This window comes from Protopterus annectens, chromosome 14.part0 (assembly GCF_019279795.1).
Source record: "Protopterus annectens isolate FY-2018-M chromosome 14.part0, PAN1.0, whole genome shotgun sequence".
Classification (NCBI taxonomy): Eukaryota; Metazoa; Chordata; order Ceratodontiformes; family Protopteridae; genus Protopterus; species Protopterus annectens.
In genome coordinates this window covers 359,312,857-359,333,585 of record NC_056748.1, presented here as the reverse complement: position 1 = coordinate 359,333,585, position 20,729 = coordinate 359,312,857, and the positions used below count along the sequence as shown (strand labels likewise).

At 37.7% G+C, this 20,729-nt stretch overlaps 1 protein-coding gene across 1 annotated transcript in view; it reads left to right on the top strand.

The window, feature by feature from the left end:
* Nucleotides 1-20,729, top strand: part of GRK5 (G protein-coupled receptor kinase 5) — a 1,993,659-nt gene that overhangs the window by 42,423 nt on the left and 1,930,507 nt on the right. The window lies entirely within an intron of this gene.

The window sequence follows — 20,729 nt, the reverse complement described above, 5'->3', positions numbered from 1 at the left end:
TTACTTGTTATGTTTATTATTAATGAAGTATATCTATGGTAAAGTGTTGTAATTTTGATAGCATTTTAATATCCATGTAATTGGAGATTGTATCAGTTATGCATAATAAACTACCTATGGTGCAAGTGAACTTTAGACTTGTGTAGTTGTATTCCTTCTAGTTAGCAGATGCTTACAGACTAGTTTGGTAATACAGATTAAATGCCTGTGCTCATTTTTGCCCCTTTGGCTGCTTTACATGGTGATTTTGCCCAGTAGGTTTTAATGTAGTCAACAAAAAATAATGACTAATAAAGAAATAATTCCTCATTTGTTTTTTTTTTTTTAATTAAACAAATTATAACATGCCAGCAAACCAATCAAAAATGTAAATTATTATATACTATATGGCTATGTGCAAAGTACACTGTGAAGCTGGGGAAAGTACAATTGCAACACTGATATCCTCAAGGGGAGAAACATACATATTACTGTCTCTCTGACTTCACTTGACTTTACTTACAGATTTATTGTATATTTAAATGTAAGAATTGTTTTTTTTTGAATCTAAGTAAGGCTGCCTGTCTCTAAGGCACATCATCATTAGTTCATTAACAACGTTGAGCTGTGGAATATCACTCTTATAGTAGCTGACTCACATTCTAACATTCCACAGCATTTTTTGAAAAAAAAAATCCAAGTTAAAAAGTACAAACCAAACAGATATTAATATATTGTGAATAGCAAATGCTATTAAAATAAGCAAACGGTAATATTATCAGTAAACATCTTCTTTACAGTGGTAATAGCACATTCACAGTCTTTATATCAATCTGGTTTTATATATATATATATATATATATATATATATATATATATATATATATTTAGACATACACACACACACATATACACCCCAGCCGAGAATTAAAGCAGAGAACCTCTTGCTGTGAGGCAACAATGTTAACTGCTGCACCACTGCACCGCCATGGTTAGATCTCTTTTGTTCATCTAGACTTGAGCTTTCACAAGACATCAAGTGTTTTCTTTACTGAGAAATTTACAGAACTGTGGAAACTTATGCCTATTATACCTATTTGTATTACTAACAACATAAATAACACTAAATAATCTTTCAGGATTTGCAACTTGAAGAACAAATATCAATATCATTTTCCTCAGTATCTATGGATTTAGCTGATGCAGTGTGATAGGTTATAAGTCACTTGGTTACAGAAGTATTAATAAAAAACAAAAACATTGTGTTACTTCATAATAACACACAGCTACATATATCCCCAGTATATGGGGGCAGCTAACTGTATTTTATATTTCCCAAAGTGAAATTGCACATCATGCCCCTCAATAACATGGTAACTCTCTCACCTATGAAAATATGAATGTGAATGTGACAAAGGGAGATATTGCCAGCACAGCTATTGGGAATTTTGTAAATAATTATATGTCATTTGTGAATGTCAGCATGAGCTATATAAGATGCTTGTATTAGAAATGTATTAGAACTGTATGTCATGTGTATATCAAACTGCTTGAAGGTATTTGCAAACTACTGTTTAAAATATAACCACAGCATGCCCTACTGGAATAGAACAGAAATGTACTTGCACTATTGTAACTGTTTAAGTGTATATATTTTAATAGTGGAAACTGGAATACAGAAGGTTAACTTCAGTCCAGCAAAACTTCAGAAAAATAGCTGAAATTAAAATTACTTTATGGCAGCAAGGAGACACAGAGTCTGTGCTGAGAGGCTTTCTGTATTGTCCTTTAAGTGTTTTATTGTTTTATGGCTTCCAGGATTTGCCAGAGATCTGAGGAAAAGCCCTTGTCTATGTATTTTTTACAGGTAGATGCTAAATGCTACCAGCTGCCATCAGTGGTTGTTTTGGGCCTGGGGACTAGAAGTCAGATAACAAGAAATAATGTCATTCTGCAAGCTAGCCCAGCAGTAATATTTGAGATATTAATTTAAAATGTCTCTTGGAGAGAGACAGCATTCTGTATTCTGTCTTTGTCCTGACAACAACAACTAGAGAAGATCCATTCACCACACATTTGCCTTGCTCTGTAAGTAAGTTTCTAGGGAATATTAACTGTCCTAGATATACTCAGGAATATAGTAAAGCTTAGTATAGATATTTTTCTTCATTTATTTGAGACTGTCGTGCAATGTTGTTTTAAATATTTCCTGTGCTTTTGAACTCTGATGTCACTGTAAATATATATTTAGTATTGTCTTGTTCTTTTATTATTTATTATTAAATATATTTAAACATTTCATTGTGGCTGATCTGTCTAGAGATATTTAAGTTCTGAGAGTATTTGCATATTTATTTGGTGACATTGTGGGCCACTCCTAATAGCCTTGCTGTTGGTCAAACTACCATTTGTATTAATAGTAAGATTACACAATAAGATTGGACACCCTTTGTTAAGGGCCTTAAAGTAGCTGATAAGGAGCTGGCTGGTGGCAGTGATAACTACCTTATAATCTGGGCTAAAGCAGACATAGCTAGTAAAACTGTGCCAGCCTTTCCCAGGTGTGTGTGTGTGTGTGTGTGTGTGTGTGTGTGTGTGTGTGTGTGTGTGTGTGTGTGTGTGTGTATCAATCAAACCTCAGAGAGTATGTGTGTCAGCTACTTGGGCAGGAACATGAAGCACTGGTTGGACAGAGAGGGAGATGGAGGTCTTGACTTGGCCACTCAGCTGAGATCTCAACTCTACAGCTGTGCCAGTAGGGAGTCTTATTGAGGGATCTGGAGAAAGAGGGAGAAACTAGCCTGGACTGACCATGGTCTCTGGGTGCTCTTAAGGGAAGTTGCACTTGATGCAGAGAGCTGTATCTGGTAATACTGTGTGTGTACCTTGTCAGCCTCTCAGTATACATCTCCACTGGTGCCAGTGGTAACGATTGAGGCTCATTGATTACCAGTCCAGTGGTGGGGTGTCACAATGAATATGAAAAAATATTACATTTTGTCTATGCCAGTGACACACAGTGATCAATGCCTCCACCATATACATATACTATTATGTATCTATTGTTTTTACCCCTATGCTGAGACTGAAGTAAGTCCACTACTCTGGTTAACAAATTCAAAATAAGATAGCATAAAACATGTACAGGAGGTGTGAATGAGTTAAATATCTCTTGTTAAGTTGCACTAACATCTGGCCATAGAATTTTCCTGTTCTTCATGTATTATTCTCCAAAGAGTCTGTTTACAGTCATCAGGTGACAACTATATTTCTATCCCTGCACCACAGATTTTAAACATCTCCTCTCCTTTTTAAAATTTAGAGTGTATGCTGCAATTATTGTGCAACATTAATGAATGACAGTGTAAACTCTGATTGGACATTGTATAGAGGGGCTCCGTAGTATGTTTTTTGCATCAGAACTAAAAGGGTGGGGGTGGTACTCCGTTCATTCACTGTAGTGACTGTACTATATCAGATGTTTATTGCACATTCATCAGCCTATGTACATTATAAATGACATGCAGTGACTGAAGGTTATGGATTTATTCCTTGCCAGTTTGGATTTGACAAGTAGAAACATTAAGGGTAGAGCTTTGTATTACATGTTGCAAATTACTGCTTTACTGATATAACAGAGAGTGCCTTTTTACTCTGAATACATTAGGTTCAGCATTTTTCCAAGTCATGTAACTTCTGACATTATTATGTATGCAGTACCATCTGCTTTGGGCAGTATTAGTAAATGCTGGACAATTCAGGGACAAGGTGAGAGCTCACATTGCAGACAGAAGGCCTTGCATTCTGTATACTGCCTGACACTCTGCAGTACACTGTAACTAGTGCACCATAACTGTGCTAAGAAAATGTATGATACTAAAGTGAAATATAAATGTTTATTTATTGTAATTATTTATTGGCATTTGATTACTTGGAAAGCCCACTGGGCCAGGCATAGCCCATTTTTGGTGGAGGCCCTGGGAGAAAAGCTCCAGGTTATACATAAAAACAGTACAAATACATTTTTTTTAGGAACAGTATACAAGATTTACATAAAATAAGTAGCTTGAAAATTATATAAAAAAATAATAAAACATATGCATAAGGATCAAAATACAGGAGTATAGGTACAGTATTTACAACGCAATTTACAATACAATGGAGTATTGATTTGAGCAGCATCCGTAAGGCATTGGACAAAAACAAGGAAATACATAGATTACAAAGTGTAAACAGGCTAAATGTTAGTATTACATTATACCACTAAATAAAATGTAGAGGTGGAATGCAAGTTAGAGAGAACAGGGAAGTAATAGCTGTCTAGAAGAGGCAGGAAGGTTTAAAATAGAGGTAGGTATTATAGAGAAATTGGTAACAGATAGGATATATTAATGCAACAGATAGTAAATATAGGCAGGGACTACAGGAGGGCTTGACTGAGTTCAGTAGACAAATTAGGTAATGGCAGAGGAGGAAAAGTTACATTACCAATTGGAGCGGAAGTGCTTTTGAAGAGCAGTACTAGTAAATGTTGACTTTACTACTGTTCTTTAAGGAATTACTTGTTAGAATAGAAAAGACTTGCATGTTTTTCCATATTTTAATGTTTGCATGTACATTGTTCCATTCGCTAGTTTAATATTATACTGCCCTTAAACAACTGTGTGTGTGTGTGTGTGTGTGTGTGTGTGTGTGTGTGTGTGTGTGTGTGTGTGTGTGCATGTGTGTGTTTGCTGTAAATTTTAATGAAAAGTAAAGCATACTTTTACATATTTATTACATCCAAGTACTTTGAATCTGCCTTTCTTTCTGCAACTTAGTCAGCTTTTTGGTTTGTTTCCCACACAGTAAACATTACTTCATCTTTTTGTTTTGATTCATTTTTTTTCTGTTACTTTGACTTTTAAATGCTGTAATGCTTATCACACAATGACTGACTTTGAATGAGTGTTTTCATAATGTTGCCCATTCCCCTGTCAGAAAGCAATTCTAGCAGGTCTAAGAACTAGGACCTATTTAGACTGTACAGTCAATTTAACAGTCTGGGTAGGAAAATTGTGTCACATAATGCGCAGGGTATTTCATTGGGAGTGTTTCAAATTGCCAGTTGAGAGAGAGTCTGATCATAAGAATAAACAATATTTAAGGTTTCTTTATTTATCTGTGAAGGTCGGAAAAGCATTAATGTTAGCAGAACAATTCTTATTTCAATGACAATTGACAATTCTTATTTTAACTTCTTATTTCAACAGAGACAATGCCTGGAGAGCATGAAAAAAAAAAAAAAAAAAAAAACTCAACCAAACAAAAAAGCAGATCCTACTGGACAAAAAAATTTCTATCAAAAATCTCTGAGTAACCCACATTCCAACCCAAAGAAATTCTTGCACTCAACAAGTAAATTACTATCTCCATGAAATCCCTCTTCACCAAACCCCTTCCCTAAAAATCCTTCTAGTGAAACTGCAACCCTACTTAACTTTTTCATTGAAACTACAGAAAAGCGTTCTAAATCAGACACTCCTGATATTAAGACTCCACCTCCCACCTTATCTTTTTACTTGTTCTTCCTAGCACCCATAGCAACTCCCTTCATCAGATCACTTCTTAACAAACTCAAACCCTGTTCCCCATCAGCCGACAAACTCCCTCCATTAGTTCTCAAACATACAGCCATATCAGTAGCATACCCTGTATCTATACTTATCAATAGACCCATCATACCCTGTATCTATACTTATCAATAGACCCATACAAGAAAATATAGTACCAGATATCTGGAAAAAATTCTTCATAATACCCTTCCACAAGAGAGGAAATTCCACATAACCCTCAAATTACAGATCTATCACCATATTATCCCCCTTATCCAAGATACTAGAAAAATGTATACAGAGACAAATACTAAACTACCTCTTACACGCAAATGATTTCTGACCCTTGCACAGTACTGCTACTGCCCTCCTATCTTTCACATATGACATTGCCCAAGCCAGAGATAATAATAACTCATATCAGCTTTATTCCTTGACCTATCCAAAGCATTTAATACTATTTCACAGCCCATCTTCCTAAATAAACTTTCCAACCTACAACACTGTGCCTCCACTACCTCTTGGTTTAACAGCTACCTCTCAAACAGATATCAGTCCATCAGATGGCAAACATCCTTCTCCCCTTTCTGTCTTGTTAAGACCGGGGTTTGCCAGGGCTCTATCCTGGGCCCCCCTTTTTCAAATATTTAAAAATAACCTCCATGTCTCCTACCCCCACTCTACCTTAATACATTACACAGACAATTCCACAATTAACACCTCTGACGAGTCTATATTACCTTTTTGAAAGGGCTGTTCATCGAACGCCCTTTCATCGCACATAATCCACTGAAATACCAAAACTCCAAATAGCTACAGGGGACTAAAATTGCTTGGCCATTGTCAGGAATTTGCCCTTTCCTTCACTGTAGTGTGATCTTGGAGTTGGTATATTTAGGTAGGGGGTGTGTGTGTGTGTGTGTGTGTGTGTGTGTGAAGCCCCCCGCTTCATTGTGTCTGACGGTTTGCTTTGTTTATTGTTGGCCCAGTGATTTTTCTTTTTGGCCATTCGAAATTTTAGTATTTCGGTGGATGTGTGTCAATGTAAGGGCATTTGATGAACAGCCCTGTCGACATTGTAATATAGACCCCCCTATGACAATATACATAATTTCCACACTGTCACTCAACAATCTCTGCACCTAGTAAAACAATCACTAACTGAAAACAACCTGCTTCTGAACCCCAAAAAGACCAAACTTCTTCTTTTCCTTCCAAAAAACCACAGTCTAGCTAAAGACAACTTCACCATATCATCCTTAGGAAATACAGTTATCATAACTGTCTCAAACACCAAATAGCTTGGTGTTACTATAGACGACCAACTAATATTTGAACTACATATCTTAAACTGTATCAAAATGTCTGATCAAAAACTATGTTTTCTGTACCGCAACAACAAATGTATACCTAACAAATATAGACTTATACTAGCAGAAATATTTATTCTATCATCCCTACTATATGCTGCTCTCATACTTAAATCTCAAACAAACTTGAAACCACCTATAACAAGATTACCAGATTCACAGCCAGTAATAGCTACAAATCCCATCATTGTATATCCCTGAAAAGCTTAAAATGGCCTGAGGTCCCCCACATGCCTCAGATGTCAGAACTACAAATTACATATTTGAATAGCCCCAACTCCTGCCCTTACATCCATACTTACACCCTACACACCCAATTGTGACCTCAGAAGTACACAACAAAACCTACTTCAGATCAATCCAAACAAAAATATTGCAAAAATACATTACAGTCATTCAAATGCATACTCATGGAACAAACTTCCATTGCCCCTTCACGGCACTACCAAAAGTGGCGAATTCAAAAAGCATGTAAAAATTAATTTGCAACATGCATGGATTTGTACTTGTCAGGAAATAACCTAATGAGTTTTTCTTCTTCTCCTGATTAACATATCTACCTGGTATTTTGTATGTAAACTGTCTACATATACTCTCTTTGCAGTTAATTCCTGTGCTATTAAATGTATCTTTGATGTTCTATGTCACGATGTTACTGTGAATTGTATATTACATATTAGAAAATATTTTTTTATTTTAAGGGATTGTTATAATTCCTTGTATATAACTTAGTGCTAACCAAATTTCTCAAACATATTGCTACTGCATTCTCAAAATACTGTACTTCTGCCTTGTAAATATTCCTGTTGTATATTTCACTTTCTCTGTTTTTGCACTAAGTATCTTACAACTTGAATTGTTAGTTTTTTTTTTTCATATTTTTACTAATTAGTTTCCTGGAGCTTTGCTCTTCTGGTCTCTGCTGAAAAAGGGCTCTCTGGGCCCAGTCAGACTAACCAGGTTAACAAACGTAAACATAGCATGTTTTTCAAGATAATAGTCATTTTTGTGTTTAACACATTCTTCTTTATTGTGTAAAGCTAATGGCTGTGTCTGAGATTCATCTTTTACTTACAACTTGCAGGTGGTTACATAGGTGCAAGCTCAAGTTAGAGGTTACTGAATGAACAAACTGACACCAACCAGTGTTGTTTGTTGGAAAATAACGGACCAGTTTTAAATGATAATGGTTTATGCCTTTAATATCCATTTCAGTGATGCCAGTTTCAGAAATTGTAATTAACCTGCATCAGGCCATTGTAGCCTTGAAGGTGATTAGAATAAGTGATAGGGTGTAGGGGTAACGTCTCATGAAGGCATAGGAGGCTTGCTCCATCTATTACAAACTACTGCTTTTGTCCCATTTCATTAGCTACATTTTGCATTTTTTTTAAATAGGTGTTGATGCCATCAGTAATATCTGTTTTAAATTAGTATCAGGTAGTCAGATGTTCTCAGACAGAAAGCATGATTATTTTGTAAGTTAATCTGCAACACTATTGCATTAAGTAATCATGCTATGTATTGCTACACTTATTGCTATGTTATCTATAACTAGAACTTTTTCTGTCTAGTTATTTAATACTATAGCATTAATCACCGCCTAGGAGCTAATCAAGCCTGATTTATTGGAAAGGGATGAATTATTCTTCATTGCTGGTCAGGTGGTCATTATCGTTATCATACTTTGTGACGCTTTAAAAGTAAACTTGACGTTTTTAAAACACATTCATAATATAAGAGCACTTACCGCAGATGTCTCGATGCACTGGAATGATTCAGTGGAGTCAGCTGATATAGTGTGCGTGTGAATACTCATGTGTATGTACAGATACATGCTGAGAACATTGGTGGCACTTTTCTACAACTGATAATGTGCCACTAAATAAACATACATATATTTTTTTAGAGTTTACCTTTTTCTTTTTTTTCAGTCAAAGGTAATACATATTAACAGTACAATAGTCATTATTTAAGTTTAGAAGTGGAGGTACTGTTAAGTTTTAAGACTTTTTTAACTTGCCATCAGACATGTAATGGCAGCAAGCTGGAATGGCTAAATTGATTTTTTGTGGTGGTTGTTTCATAGTTTCATAGTTTAGTACTAGGCTATCTGCCCTGGGGCATTTATAAGCCTAGCCATAGTGATGTGGCTTTCGCCACCCCATGTAATGGTACAAAAGTGTACAGAATAAATTTAGAATACTGTGCCTCTGTCTAGTAGTGACACAGTGAAGACCCCCTTACATAATAGAATTAGTTTACTGTGCCTCTGTCTAGTAGTGACACAGAGATGACCCCCGGGGTAAACCTACGATCTCCCATCCACTCGTCAAGATTTCCCTTGAAGAGAGTCAGTGAGGGGTTCTGCCTAACATGAACTGGGATTCTGTTCCAGAGTATGGGAAGCCTCTGAGTTATGAATCTGTCCCCCCAGCATGTCCTATTCATATTTGTGCTGAGGTTTAAATCTTTAGCTCTCGTGGTTCTGATGGATTTGGATTTTTTGAGGTGGAGCATGTCCATTAATTCCTGATTGGACATGGCCTTGTACGTCAGGCACAGATCACTTCTGAGAAGGCGGTATGCTACTGAATAGAGCTGGAGTTTCTTTAGTCTGGCAGCATATGACATATGTTGGAGACCCTTGATCCTCTTGGTGAGGTACTTTTGGGGTCTCTCCAGCTGTTGCAAGTGCCGGGTGAGGTACATACCAAATGGGGCATTGTACTCAATCATGGGCCTGATAAGGGAGGAGTACAGGGGTACAATGACCTCCTTTGATCTGGATGTGAATCCCTTCATGATAAGGTGGGCAAGGTAGAAAGTCTTTCTAACCACTTTGGCAACCTGGGTGTCAAATGAGAGGTCACTATCGACTTGGGTCCCTAGGTCTCTGATTACTTTTTCTGCACTCAGTGGGTTACTGTCTATGTGATAATTTGTGGGTACTTTGGTTTTCCCAAGGGGGATGACTATACATTTTTTGGCATTTAGTTTAAGGCCATGACTCCGGCACCAGTTGTCTGTTTCAGTGAGGCCTTTCTGTAGGATGTATGTGTCAGCTGGTGTATCGACTATGGCGCCTAGTTTGCAGTCATCTGCGAACTTTGTCAGCCACAACCCTCCCATGCTTGCTTTCACATCTGAGAAATAAATGCCGAACAGGAGGGGTCCCAGGACAGAGCCCTGTGGGACACCGCTTGTGTCTGGCTTTGCGTCTGACATGGCTCCAGCGATTTTGACTTTATGGGTTCTATCCTTTAACCAGTTTGCAACCCGTCTTGTGACATATGGATTTACATTTAAGCTGTTGAGCTCATCTATGATGCCTGAGTGGGGTATTGTGTCGAAAGCTTTAGCCAAGTCCAGGTAGGCTGTATGGACTGCTTTGCCCTCGTCAATGGCTCTAGTGACTGTTTTGAAAAAGTCAACCAGGTTCAAAAGGCAGGATCTGCCTTTTACAAAGCTGAACTGGGTGGGATCAAGTGTCTGTAGGTCCCCAATGTCTTTGTTTATGAGTTCCATAATGATTCTTTCCATAGCTTTGCAGACCAGGCTGGTTAAGCTTATGGGGCGGTAGTTACCAGGGTCTGTAGAGGTGCCTCCTTTGTGGAGTGGGACCACTGTTGCTGTACGCCAGTGTTCAGGTACATATCCTGTAGTAAGGCTAAGGTTAAATAGCATTTTTATGTGCGGGTTTAGCTCCTCTTGGAGTTCACGTACGCATAACCCGGGATACCGTCAGGTCCCATTGATGCTGTGTTTTTAGCTTTGCTGAGGGCGGTTCTCACCTGGACATCTGAGATGACAGGGAGGTTACATTCAGCTGGGATAAGTATTTCCTCTTTTGGGGGTGAGGGAGGGGAGAAATTTGCACTGAACCTGTCTGCCAGAATGTTTGCAATATCTGTGGGTTCAGTGTATTTTTTGTCATTGTGAACTAACTCTGAGCATATCTGAGGGTTTCCGTCCAGGTTTCTAACATAGCAGAAGAAGGCCTTGTGGTTATCTTTAGTGTCCATTGCGATTTTTCTCTCAAAGTTGGCCTTGGATGTTTTTATGAGAGAACGTAGCTTTCTACTAGTGCTGATCAGGGATGCCTTCTCTTTATGGGATTTTGCTCTGATGTACAGTAGCTTCCTTCTTTTGATATACAATTTGTTTATGGCTGGGGTCCACCAGACAGGACACCTGCCCTTGATGGAGAGGGTCTTGGTTTTATTTGGGATTGCATGACCCATGCATTCTTGGAGATGTCCGTAAAAAAGCTTTTGTGAAGGATTCAGCATTGTGGGATGTGGTTTCCACTGGCTCAGTGGGCTTAAAGGATACCATCTCAGTCTTAAGAAGTGTAAAGTTGGCTTTTGAGAAGTTTTTCACTGTAGTCTTTTGTGTTGGGGGTGGAGGTGGGATATGTATATCCATGGTGATTAGTTTGTGGTCAGATCTCACTAGTGAGGGGTATACTTCCGGTGTGGAGCACTTTGTCCCCATGTTTGTGATGATCAGGTCTAGTATATTATCTCCCCTTGTGGGAGAGGTGACCAGCTGTTCCATTGCATTTGAATTTATGAATTCCAGGAACCTTTGGGCTAAGGTGTTAGGGCTAGAATAATGCACCCAGTCTATGTTAGGGTAGTTGAAGTCTCCCAATATGATGGTGTTTGGTGAGACATTCATATCCTCCAATGTCTTCAGGAAGGCTGAATGGGGTCCCTGAGATTGGGAGGGTGGTCTGTAACATTCTACCAGTTGTATAGCAGTTTTGCCTACGGTTAGTTGCACCTGGATGGTCTCTGATGCTTCATGTGTTGCCACTAACCTGGAGGTGTGGGTGTCCTTGATGAAAATGGACACTCCCCCTCCATTTTTGGTTTGGCCCGAGTTTTGGGGCCGAAAAGCATGGTACGAGGTATAGCCTGGTAGCGCTGGGGTGCTCTCCGGAGCCTTGAACCAGGTTTCAGTGACTGCACAGACATCGATGTTCTCCATACTGAGAAGTGCTTTGAGAGCCTACATCTTGAGATTTAGACTTCTGGCGTTGAGCAGCATTACCCTTAATTTTTTTCCATTTTTGTTTTCTAAGGAGGTGGGTTTGTCTTTTGAGCCTTGCCTAAAAAAGGCACTATGGGGGTGGCAAGAGCCTTAGCCAATATCTGGAAGCCCAGTGGTGACAGATGCAAGCTGTCCCTTACGAAGCAGCGTGGCTTGTCCAGCATGTCATCCCAAGCAGACAGACATTGGATCCCCCTAGAATGACACCAGTAATTGAGCCAATTATTAAAGATGATCATCTTGTCTTTGTATTGTGGCATCATTCTTGGTGAGGGCAAGATGCTGCTCAAGGTCAGGGTCATACCAGCCTGGGCTACATAATCAGAGAGCTCCTCTATGTCTCTTTTCATGTAGTCCAGGGAGGTACGTCTCAGGTCATTCACACTGGCATGGACAATGACGGAGTCATATTTGTACTTGCTTTGGCGTGACCTGAGTGCATGTGTTATTTGGCGGATCCTAGCTCCTGATAGGCAGCTCACCGTTACCCTCTCCTTGTTCAGCCTGGTAAGTGGAACGTCAGTGTGTCTGACTATAGAGTCACCTATTACAAGTGTATCAGGCATAGTGTTTGGCCTTAAGGGCTGTGATTGTTTGACACACTGATTTATTGAAGTATGTGTTGCATGTGTTGTGTTTTGAGGTGGTGGATTTTTGGGTGTCTGCTTTGGGAGCCTCTGTTGTTTTGGTAAGTTTTTTGTTAGAGCCTCCAAGTATGTCTGTGTTATTATGTGTTTGGTTTGCAGTTGTGGTAGGTCTATGTGAGACAGGGTTTGCTGTGTGTGTGGTTACCTTCTCCTCCTGTCTGGTCTTGCCAGTCCTGAGTTGAGAGAGTTCAGCCTCCAGTTTGGCTATATAGTTGCATCTCTCACATGTATTTGTGTTTGTTGGGAGGAGGAGAGGGTTGTCTGTGTACATGAGACAATTGTAGCATTGTCTCAAGATTCCCAGATTAACCAGCTGAACCGGAGAGGATGCTAGTGATCTACCACTCAACATGCTAGAATATTATAAGGGAGTGCTGTGCCTTTAAGGGAAGTGGGTACTCACAGGGGTGGTAGGTGGATGTAGTGCTTTCTTTAGTTTGAGAGTGCTTACTTAGAAGAGAGGTTTTGAGAACAAGTGCTAGGCTTATAATAAAGCGAGTAGACTGATTATTATAAGAGTAGAGCTTTCTTAAGGGAAAATTTGAAGAGCAGACTTGGCGGAGCCAGAAAAAGTTTAGCCTTGTTTAACCGGCGCTGTGCACAATCGTGCAAAGCCGCGCAAAAGCGGATTTTAAACAGGGAACTTCAAAAGAGCTAGAAATGGTCCAAAACAACCAATTACTACAAGCTCTTGTGCTGAGGTCACTCCTTCAGAGACAGATAGGCTGCTCAAGGCTCCCCACTCCCACTGGTGAGCAAAGAAACTTCCTTCTATCCAAGTAAGGCAATGGACAACACAGGAACTACACCACAGCCCAGAATACAGCAAAGCCTGTATACTGGTCTAAACTAGTCGAGGAGAGCCAGGGAAAACAAGGATATTTTTTTTGTTTTTTTTTTGTTTTTGAGATAGAAAGCACACAGAAATGCAGTAAACAGTAATAAATCAGTTACACAGGCTAGCACACTTTAGTGGGCAGCCTCAACAGTTAAATTTAACAAACAAACAAACAAACTTTCGACCAATTTTCGACCAAATGTAACTTTAAGTGCAGATAATATATAATGCAACAAACAGCTAAAAAACAGTTTAAGCTTGTTTAAAGTAAGCAAGAGAAGGTATTTTAGGTAAAAAAAAAAACAGCAAAAAATACTTAAATCAGGAAAGTAGTCACTTTTCTCAGTTCTCTGCTGCTAGGACCACTCTGCAGGACCACCAGGAGCTGTTTCTGAGTAGTATAGTGGTTTACCACTAATAAAATGATTTGGGGCCGATTTTTAGAAGTGGTGTGGAATACCCTTTTCATCTGTGTCTTAATGCTTCAGTACCTGTGACACTGTGGTGTAATGTATATGTATTTGCATTTAATATGCCTTACTTTTATACCAACTAAATAATCCCAGATTCTCCTTTAAAAACAGTATGCTTAATTAATTTCAAGTAGTCATCCAGATTTAACAAAATTCATTAAAAAGATAACTACAAAACTGTATTTTTTTTTTGCATTTTATCAGATAGCTTTATTTATGTAACTTTTGTAGTGTATAGGTGCTATAATTAGGCATTTGCGTGGATAATGGTTTCATACAAATATCTTTCGGTTGCTTTTCTCCCATTTTAATTTTAATTTTGAACACACACTAGAAGTGCATCTGAATCCAAAACACATTTACATTGTAATTTCTGGCATTGATATTTCACTGCTTTCCTTCTTTGTTCAAAATCTGACATAGATAATGGCAAGGAATTATCATCCAGTGTGTGTGGAGTGTGGCTTTAATTTCAAATGGCCAACTAGTCTACTAGCCTTGTTCTGTTGGGGGCAGAAGGTTCTTCATGGTGGTACTGGACTTCAATAATCCTTGCATTCTAGTTACAAAACTCATCTTAAAGTTATGTAGTTTAATTCATGGTTACATCTTGGGAGTCTGTAATTCATTTGTTTGCAAATCACAAGTCTAGATCCATCTGGACAAACACAACATCTCAAAGTGGATATTGTACTCATTTGGCTTGAGATATGGCAGGTTCACAGCTAGTGTGTTATATTGGAGAATTGCAAGAGGCATATTTCCCTATAGCATTTCCTGGCTGTTTGTGTAACTGTTGTTTGGACAGGTGATAGTAAACATACACTCTTCTTAAATATGACATTTGAGCCAATGTCCTGTACTCTGTAGTCCTTCTTACAAAGTTACATAGTTGCCATTTTGTTTGGCAGCAAAACACAAGAAAGCAGAGCCTGTAAAAGATGCCAGAAGAATGGCAGTGATATAAAATAAAAAAGCCTGTACATATTTAAACTTTTGTCAACATCACAATACTGTAGTATTAAAGTACATTACAAGAAATAAATATCTCTACCCTGTTAACAGAATTATGTTGAAGGAAAACACAGATACAGGATAATCTCTCTGGCTAGTAAGCAATAATTTTTATAGAAAAAAAAAAAATGAAAAATAATTTTGAAAAAAAGCTGATTTGCATAGTACTTCAGAATAACTATACAAAATGATATACCCTGCATTTGCCACTTGTTTTACAAAGAAATAATAGAACATATCAGCAGGCTTAAAATACACCCCAAACGTGCCTTAAAGAAAAAAAGTGAATAAGTATATATTTATAATAACCATAAGTTAATGCAAAACAGAACTTACCACTCTGGTCAAAAACAAAAATAAGCAATTAAAATTGTTTTGAAGGGGGGTGCAGACATTTTCAGATATTCCTCAGTATAAAACATAACTCACATAAGCACATATTTATTAACATATAAGTGCATGTCAGCTGCTGCTGAGTGAGATTTTGAAAAAAAAAAAGACATTTCCGTAGTGTACTGTGATGCTCACTCACTAGTCTAGGTATTAGGTGCAGTCTGGTATTGTACTTAGACTGATTAATTATTCCTCTACCTGCATCCTGATCCCTGGGGTACTGTGGCATAGAGGAACACTTATTGTGCTTCAATAACTCCAAAAAACACAGTGACGAAGTATCAGGTTATGGTAGGTGTGTGTGTGTGTGTGTGTGTGTGTGTGTGTGTGTGTGTGTGTGTGTGTGTGTGTGTGTGCACTTGTGTATTTTGTGCCTGTATCTGCATGCATTGCTGTGGCTGTGGGTAAGTGGGCGTAAGGTGTCTTGGTTCACATTCATACTGTCCGTTTCTGCTAGTGAAAGTTTACAAAGGGTTACTTGTAAGTAACCTGTGATTCTCCTTGTTTAATATAAATACAAAGGTAGATACAAGAGCACACATTTCACTCTCAGAATCTTTATTTACAAGTAGTAGATTGAAAGCTCAGGTTTTACAGTCAGTTCCTTTACTAAGAAAAAATAAGTTTTGTTTGTAGATGTTGTCCAAAGATGATTAGTTTGGAAGCTGTGAAAGCCAGGCTATGATTCAATAAGACTTTCTGTGGTTCTAGAAGCAATCTGATTACTGAACCCCAACAGTCTTACGTGTTCTGACAGCATTTGTTTATCTTTAACAGTACCGCACTTGTGCATCTATCCCGGCACACTCCTCCTCTTATACTTTCTTGTATTGTACCCACTCTTTTTGTCTATATTTTGCATAAAAACTACATCAGCGTTACTTTGCTGGGATGAGGAGTGCTTATAACATTATTCCCAGTATTATGTATAGTTTGCATTACTTTGCAGATAATTATGTGTTGGTTGAAACTGTTCTTATCATTTTGCACAGAAGTATACAATTTGATACAATCCCTAATCAAATTATCAGACTGACAGAAGTTGTAGCATTTGAGTCTATGCAGTTTATGAACAGTTTCAAAAGTGGATGTGCTTTGTGTGTGTGTGTGTGTGTGTGTGTGTGTGTGTGTGTGTGTGTGTGTGTGTGTGTGTGTGTGTGTGTGAGAGATAACCCATTTCATTGAAAGACCATTTCACTTTAACACAACTTAATTGAATTTAAACTAAATGAAACATCATACAGTTAGCTCGACTAAGGGAATAATTTTCAAAAATAACTTTTTAAAACACCTTTATTGAATTATTACTTGTGATATAGACATGCTTACATTTATATAAAAGAAATCAAACCATATTATAACAGTTACACACATGGTGCATCACATATATTCTTCTGTGCAATATAATCAATCCAGCATTAGATAAGTTGGTCAATTCCTACCTTCCCTTAAACCTCATTCCTCTTCTAAAACATCTTTCTGCATGTATTGTTCCAGCAATTTCCATTTTTTTTCTATTTAATTTGCTCCTAACCTTTTCTAAAGACCCCACTTCCAGTTCTTTTATCTCTGTTACAGTATTCACTAGTTCAAATACAGTTGCTTTCAACTTGGATTTCCATTTTCAAGTAATTGCTTTTTTGCAGCCATAGAATTAAACTTAACAAGGCCTTACTATGTCTAGGCAATTCAGATCCTATATCCCAGATCAGAATGTAATTTCCTTAGTTACTTGCCCACCCAATATTTCTGACAGAGATCTATAGGGAATTTTTAAAGTCTGCTACCTCATTACACTCGCATAACATATGTTCCTAGTTATCTCTTTCTTCCCCATCATACCTTCAACATTTACCATTTACCTGAGGAAAAATTCTTTGGAGTCTGCTTGGGGTATAAAAATACATATGCAAACACTTTCAGTTAAACATCCTAAACCTTTGAAACTTTCCTGCATATATGGAGACTAAACATGTTCTCCCACTGTTTCTTTGTGAATTGCGTAAACAATTTCTTCCTAATATTTTCTAACCTACCCTGATTGATTCCTATAGTTATCATGCAAAGCTGTATATGCCTTACAAATTATCCCTTTTTTAACAGCAGCTTCTGTTCTAGGTTGAACTAAAAACTCTACCAGTATAGGTCTTTCACTTAGAATTACACGATACCTTTTTCTTTGCCTATAATATTTGTTATTATTTGAAAGATATCACCATTTTGTGATCAAGGTTACGTATGTGGATCATGGGTACCATTCAATGTATCTGTGATCCATAGTATCAGACATTCATTGATTGAACATTTAGAACATCAGATTGGTGTCTGTGCTGCTTGACAATATTTTTGGGGATCGGGAATTTTCTGTTTCCACAATTCAGCATGATCTCAGAGTTGGTTGTTTATTTTCTGAGGTTCAATGTAAAATTATTCCAAGCTTCGATGTTTTGAGTTTTGAATAATTGATTATCGATTTATGGCCTGTCAACCACCTGAACTAGAAATGTGAATCACAAATTAGTTAATTTCTTTTCATGAAGCCATAGGAATAGTTTGCTGAAATTAGAAGGTTGCAGTGACAAACGATTCAGAAAGATTAATGAACTAATAGTTTTTGGTGGTCCTAAATGAATGTGTGTGTTAGGTGAGCTGTATAGTATTATAGGCAGAAAGAAATATTTAAATTTTAGTATAATTTTAATAGGAGCACTACATTCAGCAGTAAGGAGGCTGGGTAGTTTGTAGGCAAGTAGTATAAATTGAACATATTTATGAGGGGATAGTGAAGGATCAAGATGGACACTCAGTTATTGGTATAATTTATTGGGAGTGGTGTTATGACCCCCAGAGATCTGACGCTAATAATATTAGTGAAGAGTTAAAGATTCAGATAACTTTACCAGTCAGGTCTGTATTAGAAGTGTGAGACCCATACTTACAAGTCTTGAAACTAAGAAAGATAAAGTAAGTGATTACTGTGAATGCTAAGACTCTCTGCAATATCACTATTTGTGTTCTGATTTGGGGGACTACACCCCATAGACCTGGCTGTTTTACATAGTAACTCTGAGATCACTATCTTTCAGAGTAAGGGAAATATTAGGAGGCATTGAAATCTCAGAATTAGTATATATTCCCCAAGCTTGTACTTTCAGTCTTCATTTCTGAAGGTTGTAATTGCGATCATTGAATTTCAGCAGACATCTCAAAAAATATAGAGTAAAAATATAGAGTAAGTTTTTGATGAATTTTCATCTAGCTCATATTTAATGACCCACAGGTAAAGGAGTTTTGACAAGACAGATAGTATTTAAATCAACTTTTCTCACTCTTGAGAAATAAATACATTTAAAAAATTGTCTGTGCATAAATCATTGCAAGTTTGTTTAAATCAGAAGAATGCTAAATAATAAAATAGGGGCTGAAATTGATCCTGCAGAACCCTCGTTTAGTATTCACTGCATAAGAACAACAATTTCCTAAACAGATTTATCAAAACTAGTGAAGTAGTTTTAAAATGAAAAAAAGTAGTCCATTTGCTAAAATGATGTCTGAGAGTTTAGAGAGGAGATCACAATGATCTGTTAGCTTAATTTCATGTTTAAGGTCTACAGAGACTGACCCAATGAGTAAATCTTTGTCCAGGATACTATAGATAAACTCTTTTGCTAACAAAACTGCTGTTATGATATTGTAACTTTATCAAAAGCAGTTCTTGGAGATTTTTTTATTTGTTGACATGGATTGAGATTTGACTTCAGTTTTTGCCAATTGGTAGCAGATAAGCAGTTGGTCTAAAATCCATCAGGCATTGTAGGATTCTTATGCTTGGCACCAGTACTATGATTGCTGATGTATATTCCTGGGGCATGATCCCAGTGTGCAAAGAAAGATTAAAGATGAATGTGAATATTCTTGAAATATTTTGTAACAATTTTTTTTCAGAAACTTGGTGTGGGGAGGTATGAATGCCAACTTGCACAGAGGCAGAGCATCTGCCTGTGCCTCATCTGACCATGGCTTGAGAAAGGTCCCAGTATACTGGATTGAGTGGTGGGAGGTAAAGGATGAAGTGGCCAATGGCTAGCTTTTCTACCGGTGGGGCATGGCTTTACTGTTGCCTGATCAACCTATGGTGGAGATCAGAGGAGCCACAAAGTTGAAAGTGGGAGTAACAAGACATTCAGTGCATGATGTATGGGTGTACATATCTGCTGCACAGATGTGCTACATGCCACTTACTCCAAAAATGACTTTGATTGGCCAGCTGCAGTGTGAGGACTACACCTACCATTAACAGCTCTCCATTTGGGTCCTTGAGCCCTAAGATGCAATAGCCACAAGACTCTGCCCTCCTAGAAATCAGGAGGCCTACTCAGAGAAAAGAAGTATCTAGGAATTTCCAGAAAGGCCCAGCTGAGGTACTCAGGGTAGGGGGTGGGCCAGTAGATCAAGCTGGGGGTCAGGAATGGCTGAATAGGGAAAGTGAGAGAAAGGAAAAAATAGAGTGCAGGAAATTAGTTAAAGAATTATAAAGATGATTTGTGGAGCAGAATTTAAAGAGTCAGGTGAGTCAGATAAGAAAAATTGAAATATGTAAGAGCGATGCTTGCATTTAGGGATGTGGCTGCAGAAGATAAGCATGAGAAATTAATTTTAGCATATTGACTGAGAGGTGTTTTACATTTCTGATGAGAATATTTTTTGACTGGGAGAAAGATGCTTTGTTGTGTTCTATCATAAGTGTAAGTAGCTGATTTGACTTTAATACTGAGTTTCTGGTTTGAATATTTGACATTAGTCATGGTACCTACTAAAATTTGTCGATTTCCATAAATGTTTCTCCCTAACTTCTGTTTTAAAGTTTGAGGTAAGTCAAGGGTATTGGCTACACTAGAAGCACAGTTGTTTTAAATGAAATCTTGTTATGAATTGTTATAAGATTCTTGTTGAAAAAAAAGCAGGGCATCATCTGTGTTAGAGTGGTTATGTAAGGATGACCAGTTAAGTGTGTGAAGGCTTGTAATTGCACTATTCTCTGCATAGTGCAAAAAGTCTACAGTCAAAAAAGGCTGGTGGAATTTTTGGCTTTTTGAAGTTGCATGTGGAGAAGATTTGGCAGTAATCACTCGGAGAGCTGGAGGGATAGATAAGGAGTGACATCCTGAGGGAATGTTATACAAAAACATATCTAGCAGTGAATCATTCCAGAGTATTGGGATTAGTACAGACTTTAAAAACATAAGCCCTGTGTAGAGTGGAAACTGCAAATCAGCAGTTCTGCTGTCTGATGCAATTCATTTAAAGTTTAGCAAGTAATGTAAAGTTAAACCAAATTGTAGCAAACTGGTGAAAATAAAAAC